At 39.1% G+C, this 9,896-nt stretch overlaps 1 non-coding gene across 1 annotated transcript; it reads left to right on the forward strand.

The window, feature by feature from the left end:
- The first annotated feature begins 7,835 nt into the window (after nucleotides 1–7,835).
- Nucleotides 7,836–7,908, forward strand: Trnak-cuu (transfer RNA lysine (anticodon CUU)). The gene has a single exon. It is a non-coding gene; the product is annotated as a tRNA-Lys (tRNA).
- The last annotated feature ends 1,988 nt before the right edge of the window (nucleotides 7,909–9,896 follow it).

Raw genomic sequence — 9,896 nt, forward strand, 5'->3', positions numbered from 1 at the left:
AATACACCATATTTCCACCATCTATGTATTAGTTGATGGACAGCTAGACTATTTCCTTTCCCTGGTTAATGTGAATAGAGTAATGATGAAGATAGATGAAAAAGTATTTCTGTGGGAGGATGTAGAGTCCTTTGTGTGAATGCTAGAGAGATATATAGCTGGATTGTGTGGGAGACCTATTTTCAATACTTTGTAGGAACCTCCATGCTGATTTCCATAGTGATTATAGCAGCTTGTCCTGGCACCAGCAATGGATAGGTTGTCCCTTTTTCTCCATATCCACATTAGCATCTGTTTTCACTTGTTTCTTTGTTCTTATCCATTCTGACTGGATAAGATAAAGTCTTAAAAGAGTTTTAATTTTGCATTTTCTGAAGTCAAAACATGGTGAACATTTAAAAAAAAAAAAACCTAGATATTTGTATTTCATCTTTGGAAAGCTTTCTTTTAGATCCATGCCCCATGTTTCAGTTAGGTTGTTTTCTTGCTGTTTGATTTTTTGAGTGCTTGGTGTATTCTAGATAGTTACCCTCTGTCAGATATGTAGCTGGTAAGACATTTTCCCAGTCCATGCACTGCAACTTCAATTGAAAGATGGTGTCATTATTGTTTAGAAGATTCTAGTTTCACATAGTCCCATTTGTCAATTTTTTATTTTAATGTCATGCTATTAGAATTCTATTCAGAAAGTCCTTTCTTGAGCTCATAAGTTCAATCTTATTCCCTACTTTCTCTTTTCTCAGATTCAGGGTATCAGGTGTTTTGTTGATGTCTTTGATCCATTAATAATTGAACTCAATGCAGGTGAGAGTTAGTTAGGGATCTATGTTTCTTCTTCATGTAGCTATCAAGTGTGTTGAAGATCCTGTCTTTCCTTAAGTGTGCCTTTTTGGCTTCTTTGTCTAAAATCAGTTGGCCTCAAGTGTGTAAACTTGATAAATGTGTCTGCTATTATGCCAGTACCATGCTGTTTTTAATACGATAGCTGTGTAGCAGGTAGAACTTGAAATCTGGGATAGTGATACTTAAAGAGCTTATTTTATTATTCAATATGGTTTTGATTATGCTGGTGTGTGTGTGTGTGTGTGTGTGTGTGTGTGTGTGTGTGTGTGTGTGTGTGTTTCCAAATAAAATTAAAGATTCTTTTTTAATTTATGTGAAAAATTGTGTTGGAAATATGATGGAGATTGGGATGAAGCTCTAAATTGCTTTTGATAGGATGGCTGATTTTACAATATTAATCCTACTCATCTGTGATCATACATCTTTCCATCCTCTCATGTCTTCTTAAATTTTTTTATTTAGTGTCCCAAAGATTTTCTTTTGTTATATCTCAAACCCGGGACAAATGGATGAGGTGACTATATAACATCAAGACACTGGGAACAAGGTTCTCCCTGCATCCCTCAGTCCCTACCTTCTATGACATGTGTCTAGCAAACCCTGCCCCCTACCCTAAACTTTTTCAGTCCAGGGCTGTGCTGCCCTTCCCCCACCTGCCCTTTCCTGTATAACCCAACCATTTTGGTTACCTGGTCCTTTTGTCTACTCTCCTGGCCAGTCTCTTGGCCCAGGCTACCCCTTTGTTAGGCAGCTGCTCTGCCCTCTCCTCTGCCCCATCTCTTCACATGACCCAGATCAGTCTGGTCATGTCCACTCTGGACTCTTCTAGATGCCCCTGCCTCTGGCTATGCTCTCCCTTTTATCTACAGTAAACTTCCTCTACCATATCTAGGAACAGATGTCCTTTACTTTTTATTTCTTTTTTCATTCAATTTTAAAATTCTCCCACTTCTTTAGTACTATTTATTCCAAGATATTTTATGGAGACTGTTGCAAGTGGGATTGTTTCCCTGATTTCTCACATTTTCCATTTGTATATAAAAAGACTACTGATTTCTATGCATTAATTTTCTATTCTTCTACTTTGTTGAATTATTCAGCAACTGTAGGTTTATGGTGGAGTCTTTAGGGCAGTGGTTCTTTTTCCTTCTTTTTAATTTATTCTTTGTGTTTTTCATATCATGCATCTCCATCCCATTCATTTCCTCATCCCTTTGTATCCATCCTCTGCCCTTGCAACCTCCCCCTACAAAATAATATAAAGTTTAAGAGGAAAAAACAGAAGAAAAGAAAAGAAATAAAGAAAAACCAATCTTACATGGAAACAGTGGTGTGACACTGTGAGTCACGCAGTAAACCCTTTATCCATATATCTTTACTAGCCAGTGTTCATTGCAGAGTCATTGGTTTGGTTTGAGGCCTCTGGTTTCTGCTATACCATCACACTAACAAGCTGGGCCTTCACTGGAACTCCTCTTGGCTAGCCTGCTGTTGCAGCTTTGGGTCTGCAGGACTGGCCCCTTCAAGTGCTCCAGCAGATCATAGATGAGGTGGATGTTGGGGTGGGTCAACTCATAACCCTGGTACTGGGCCTGGGTAGTTGCAGGTTGGTCAACTTGCCAGCTCTCCCTGATCCCCGCCACCAGGGTGAAATTTCCTGCATTGCCCTGGCTAGTTCATCCCTTGCAGCAATGAACAAGGGAAGGGACCAGTCCTTCTGCTTTCTCATCCTCGAGGTCCCTTCTCCCACACCTACACCTTCAGGGCCAATCTACTGTGTGGCCCAGGTGTGGCAACTAGGGCCACTCTCCCAAGTGTTGCACTTGATGAGCAGCAGCAACTGCTCTTCTGCTCTTATGAACTCAGGGCCAGCTCTTCCATCTGCCTCAGGAGCCAATGGGGGAGGGGCATTTCTCCCCTGCACATGACAGATGAGTGATGGAGACAGCTCGCCCATACTTACAACTTTGGGGCTGGCTCACCCACACTTCTGACAATAACATTGGTTTTATTGTGCTGCCCAGGCAAGGCACAGGGCCTAAAGCAGAGGTTCTTAACCTGTGGGTCATGACCCTTTTGAAGGTTGCATATCAGATATCTCAAATATCAGATATCAGTATTATGATTCATAACAGTAGCAAAATTACAATTATGAAGTACAAATAAAATAATTTTACGATTGGGGTCACCACAACACAAGGGACTGTATTAAAGTGTCACCACATAAGGAAGGTTGAGAATCTCTCTTGGGGTGTTTTAGAAATAGCATTATGTCATTTGCATATGAAGATACTTTGACTTCTTCCTTGCCTTTTTGTGTGAACTTCATCTCCTTCATTTGTCTTTCTGCTTTGGCTAAGACTTCAATAATTACAATAAACAGGTATGGAAAGCCTGAAAATCTCTGTCTTGTAGGATTGTATTGGAAATGCTTTGGGTTTTTTGCCATCTAACATGCTGCTGGCTGTCGGTTTATTGTATATGGAAATTTTTATGTTGAACTATATCCCTAGATGTTTTATGTTGAACTGCTCCTAGGTGCTCTGGAACTTTATAATGAAGAGATGTTTGATTAGTCAAAGCCCTTTTCTGCATCTGATGAAATGTTCCTGTCTTTTCTGTCCTTGGGTCTATTTATATGGTAGACAGCATGTATTGATTTACATATGTTGAACCATATCTGCACTTGTAGGTTGAAGCTGACTTCATCATGGCAGATAATCTTTTTGATATATACTTGAATTTATTTTGCAAATATTTTATTGAAAACTTGTACATCTGTGCTCATTATGGATGTCCAAATAAAATATATGATTTTATTTCTTTGTTGAAACTGTGTCTAGCTATGGGATCAAGGTAATTCTGGCTTCATAAAAAAATAATGCGGAAGTGTTCCTTCCTTGTTAATTTATAGAATATTTTGATAGTATTAGTGTTCTTTCAAGGTCTGAAAATTTTCTGTGATGCATCCATCTGAAACTAAGCTTTTGTTCCTTTTCAATTATTGCTTCTATCTCATTGGTTGTTATAATACTATTGAATTTATTTAATCTTAATTTGATTTTGGTAATCATATTTATCTAGAAATTTATTCCTTTCTTTTAGATTTTCCAGTTTAATGTAATATAGATGTTTAACGTATGTCCTAGAATTCTTGGATTTCTTCAGAATCTCTTGTAATATCTCTCATTTCATCTCTGGTTTTGCTGAATCCTTTTGTTTGTTTGTTTGTATGGCTGAAGAGTTCTCTTTCTTGTTAATATTTTCAAAGAAGCAACTCTTTGTCCCATTCTTTGTATTTGTTTTTGTTTGTTTCTGTTTTTTTTATTGCAGGCCTAACTTCTGATTTCTCTGGTGTATTATCTACTCTTGTTTTTCGAATGCCTTCAGATGCAGCACTAATATATTAATATGAAATTGCTCCAGTTGTCTGATGTAGGCACTTCTATACTCTTTCCTTTTAGGACTGCCTTCATCGTGCCCCCTAGATTGAGGTATATTGTGTTCTCATCTTTATTCTATTGTAAGCTTTTTTAAGTTTCCTTTTTAATTTTCCCTTGACACAACTCTCATTCAGTAGTGTGTTGTTTAGCTTCCCTTCATGAACTTTCTATCTTTTGGATTGTTGTTGATATTTAACTTTATCTCTTTGTGGTTAGATAAAATGCAAAATGTCATTTCAATTTTTCTGAATTTGTTTATATTTGAATTGCATTCTAATATGTAATCTATTTTGGAGAAATTCCCCTGGGCAATTGAGAATAAGGTTTATTTTTTAAGATGTTGTGAATGGAAAATATAGAAATCCTTGTCTTGTAAGATTTTGTTAGTAATTATTTGAGTTTTACTCCATTTAGCAAGATGCTAGCTGTGGGATTATTGTATTTTGCCTTTATTAAGTTGAACTATACCCCCTGTTCTGTAGATATCTGTTAGAACCATTTGATTTATAATGTCATTTATCTTCAGTTTTTCTACTAGCCTTGTGTTTTATTGACCTATTAGTGAGAATGTGTATTGAAGTCAACACTATCATGTTGCTAGCATCAATCTGTTGTTTTTAGATTAGTAATATTTGTTTTATGAAACTGGGTCCACTTGTGTTTTGATCATATGTGTTTATAATTGTAATATTCTCTTGTTGGATTATTTCTTTTACTGAGTGTCTAGTATCCTTCCCTATCTCTTCTGAATAGTTTTGATTTCAAGTCTATTTTGTCAAATATTGGAATAGTTGCACCTGCTTATTTCTTAGTTTCATTTACTTGTAATGACTTTTCCCTAAGGTGGTATCAGTCATGGACTTTGTTGGTGCTTTATTATTATTATTATTATTATTATTATTATTATTATTATTATTGCTATTATCCTGCATATTACATTATGATTACAGCTCCCTCCCCTTTCATCCCTCCCCTTTCATCCCTCCCTTCCCTCCCTACCCTCTTTACCCTTCCTCCTCTCCCTACCCTCACTCCCCCCACAGCATTCTTTTCCCTTTGACCTCCCCTATCCCCTATATCCACCTCCCTCTCTGTCTATTCTCAGAAAAGAACAGGGCTTACAAGGACATCAACCAAACACGGAGTAATATGCTACAAAAATACTAGGCACATACCTTATATCATGGCTGGACAAGGCAATCCAGTAGGAAGAAAAGGGATCCACAAGCAGGCAAGAGAGTCAGAGACAACACTCCTCCACCCTTACCCCCAGTCCCCACTGTTAGGAGTCCCTCAAGAACATCAAGCTCCTCAGCCATAAGATATATGTAGAAAATCTAGGTCAAACCACTACAAGCTCCCTGATCTCTACAAGCCCCCATGAGTCCCTGTCAGCTGATTCTGTGTGCCATGTTCTTAGGGTGTCTTTGTACCCCTGGGTCTTCTGATCCTTCTTCCCTCTCCCTCCACAGGAATCCCAGAACTCTGCCTAATGTTTGGCTGTAGGACTCTGCACTTGTTCCTATCATTTGTTGGATGCAGTCTCTCTGGTGTCTTGGATTATGATTCTGCTAGGCTCTGGTCCCAAGAACACTCTGCTGGAAGGACAAACTAGAGGTCAAAGGTTTTGTGGCTGGGTTGATTTCCCAATCCCTCCACTTGAGACCTTGCCTGGGTACAAAAGGTGGCTGGTTCAGGCTCTAGGTCCCCTATTACTAGGAGTCTTTGCTAGTATTACTCTTGTAGATTCCATGGAGTTTCAGTTACACTAGGTTTACAACTTGCCTTAAAATGCCCCCCCCCAGTTGCAATTATTTCTCCCAGTATTTTCTGCTTCCCACCCAGTTGATCCCTCCTATTCTCAATCTACCTGTCCACAGTCAACCCTTGAAATTTATCCTATTACCCCTTCCCGGGGAGATCCTTACATTCCCCCCCCCTTAATCCCTCCTTGTTACTTAGCCTCTCTGGGTCTGTTGACCTTAGTATTATTGTCTTTTACTTTACAGATAATATCCACTTATAAGTGCATACATACCATGTTTGTCATTCTGGGTCTGGGTTACCTCACTCAGTATGACTTTTTCAATTTCCATCCATTTGCCTGCAAATTTCACGATGTCATTGTTTTTAACAGCTGAGTAATACTCCATTGTGTAAATGTACCACATTTTCTTCAGTTGAGGTACATCTAAATTCTTTCCAGTTTCTGGCTATTGAGAGTAAAACTATAATAAACATAATTGAGCAAGTGTCCTTGTGGTATGGTCGAGCATCCTGTGTTTATATGTCCAGGAATGGCATGGCTGAGTCTTGAGGTAAATCTATTCCAACTTTTCTGAGAAACAGCCATATTGATTTCCAAAGTGGCTATACAAGTTTGCACTCCTACCAATAATGGAGAAATATTCCCCTAACTACACATCCTCTCCAGAATGAGCTGTCACTTGTGGTTTTCATCTTAGCCATGCTGACTGGTATAAGATGGAATCTCAGAGTCATTTTGATTTATATTTCCCTGTTAGCCAAGGATGTTGAAGATTTCTTTAAGTGCTTCTCAACCATTTTGGTTTCCTCTGTTGAGAATTGTGTTTAGAACTGTACCCCATTTTTAATTGGATTATTTAGCTTGTTGCTGTCTAGTTTCTTAAGTTCTTTATATATTTTTGAATATTAGCCTTTTGTCAGATAGGAAGTTGGTGAAAATGCTTTCCCATTGTGGGCTGCCTTTCTGTCCTATTGATGATGTCTTCCATTACAGAAACTTTTCAATTTCACAGGGTCTCATTTATTAATTGTTGATCTCAGAATTTATTAATTCCTGAGCTATTGGTGTTCTCTTCAGGAAGTTGTCTCCTGTGTCAATGCAGTCAAGGCTATCCTCCAGTTTCTCTTCTGTCAGGTTCAGTGTATCTGGTTCTATGTTGAGGTCTTTGATCCACTTGGACTGGAGTTTTGTACAGTGTGATTGATGTGGATCTATTTGCATTCTTCTACATACCAACATCCACTTGGATCAGCACCATTTGTTGAACATGCTTTCTTTTTTCCATTGTATATTTCTTGCTTCTTTATTGAAATTCAGTAGTCTATAAGTGTGTAGAATTACATCTGGGTCTTTGAATCAATTCCATTGAACAACTTGTCTGATTTTATGCCAAAACCATTCAGGTTTTATTACTACAGCTCAAAATTCAGGAATGGTTGTAGTGGGTAGCCATTCCAGCTTTGTTCTGGAAGTTCCAACCCCCATTGAGACTTCGGCAACTGTCACTCCTACAAGGCGGGGCCAAGGGAGGCGCCTAGGGACCCGAGATCAGGATCGGCAAACGCTCTCTTGGTTCCAGGACGCTGGATGGTGGAGGTGGACAGAGGAGAGCTCCAGAGAACACCGCTGGACTGTGATACACCTTCCCCAGACCCCGCAACCTACCTATCCCTTAATTTGTAAGTTACTCCATTAAATAAATCTCCTTTTAACTACGTGGAGTGGCCTAAATAATTTCACCAACGTGGGAGGCCTGGGTTCAATTCCCGGCCAATGAACCAGCCCGGCTAGCTCAGTCGGTAGAGCATGAGACTCTTAATCTCAGGGTCGTGGGTTCGTGCCCCACGTTGGGCGCCAGGTATTGGTGAAATTATTTAGGCCACTCCACGTAGTTAAAAGGAGATTTATTTAATGGAGTAACTTACAAATTAAGGGATAGGTAGGTCGCGGGGTCTGGGGAAGGTATATCACAGTCCAGCGGTGTTCTCTGGAGCTCTCCTCTGTCCACCTCCACCATCCAGCGTCCTGGAACCAAGAGAGCATTCGCCGATCCCGATCTCGGGTCCCTAGGCGCCTCCCTTGGCCCTGCCTTGTAGGAGTGACAGTTGCCGAAGTCTCAATGGGGGTTGGAACTTCCAGAACAAAGCTGGAATGGCTACCCACTACAAATGGTGAAACCACCAGACATTGTTTTATCATACAGAATTGTTTTAGCTTTCCTGAGTTTTTTTGTTTTTCCATATGAAGTTGAGTTTTGTTCTTTCAAAGTCTGTAAAGAATTGTGTTGGGATTTTGGTGAGGATTGTGTTGAATCTGTAGTTTGCTTTTGGTAACATGGACATTTTTACTATGTTGATCTTACTGATCCATGAGCATGAGAAATCTTCTTATCTTCTGATGTCTTCTTCAAAAGACTTGAAATTTTTATCATTTGGGTCTTTCACTTACTTAGTTAGAGTTATCCCAAGATATTTTATATTATCCATGGCTATTGTGAAGGGTGTTTGATGGAAACTTCGTTTTGTATGCTGTAAATATGTGTTGCACTGATTTGGTTGATAAAACACTGATTGGCCAGTAGCCAGGCAGAAAGTATAGTATAGGTGGGATAAGCAGAGAGGAGAATTCTGGGAAGAGGAAGGCTGAATCAACAGATGCTATTCTACTGTCCAGGGAACAGCATGTAATGGCACACAGGTAAAACCATGGAACATGTGGAGACATATAGATTAACAGAAGTGGACTGAATTTAAATGTAAGAGCTAGTCAATGGTAGACCTGAGCTAATGGCTGAAGAGTTTTAATTAATATAAGCATCTGAGTGATTGTTTTTATAAGCAGCTGCAGGATCTGTGGGGCTGGGCAGGACCAGAGAAAACTTCAGCTACAAATGGTACCCAATGTAGGCCATGAACCCATGACCCTGAGATTAAGAGTCTCATGTTCTACCAACTGAGCTAGCTGGGCTTCCATCCTTCTCCTGTTTCTCAGGTAATATTATATCCTTCTGAGGTCTTTGATGTAGTTGAAGACTAGATAGTTATAATTTCCCTTGGTTATTATAAGAGATAAGACAGATATGAAACCTTAGACTCACAAAAATAGGATAGATAGGATATTTTCTTCAATTTTGCCAAAATAAATAGACTAGGTATTGTAACTGTAATTCTTGCTTGATAACAGTTTTGTTATATATAATTTTACTATGTTAAAGTTTTAAAGTTTTTAAAGTTCCTTTTAAATAGAAAGAAAAGGGAAAATGATGGGAATGTCATTTTGTATGCTGTGAATGTGTGTTGGTGTGATTCGGTTGATAAATAAAACACTGATAGGCCAGTAGCCAAGCAAGAAATATAGTATAGGTGGGATAAACAGAGAAGAGAATTCTGGGAAGAGGAAGGCTGAATAAGCAGATACCATCCAGGGAGCAGGATGTAATGGCGCACAGGTAAAACCACAGAACATGTGGTGACATATAAATTAACAGAAGTGGGCTGGATTTAAATGTAAGAGCTAGCCAGTGGTAGACCTGAGCTAACGGCTGAAAAATTTTAATTAATATAAGCATCTGAGTGATTATTTTATAAGCGGCTGCAGGGTCTGTAGGGCTGGGCAGGACTGGAGAAAACTTCAGCTACAGGTGGTGTTTCCTTGATTTCTTTCTCAGCCCATATATAATTTGTATATAGGAGTGTGGTGGTATTGTGTTCCCCAAAATACTGTGTACCCTAATAAACTTATCTGGGGTCAAAGACAGAACAGCCACTAGATACAAAGGCTAGAAAGTGATGGCACTCACACCTTTAATCCTAGCATTCCAGAGGCAGAAATCAATGTGTTCA

This window comes from Peromyscus eremicus, chromosome 15 (assembly GCF_949786415.1).
Source record: "Peromyscus eremicus chromosome 15, PerEre_H2_v1, whole genome shotgun sequence".
NCBI classification, from domain to species: domain Eukaryota; kingdom Metazoa; phylum Chordata; class Mammalia; order Rodentia; family Cricetidae; genus Peromyscus; species Peromyscus eremicus.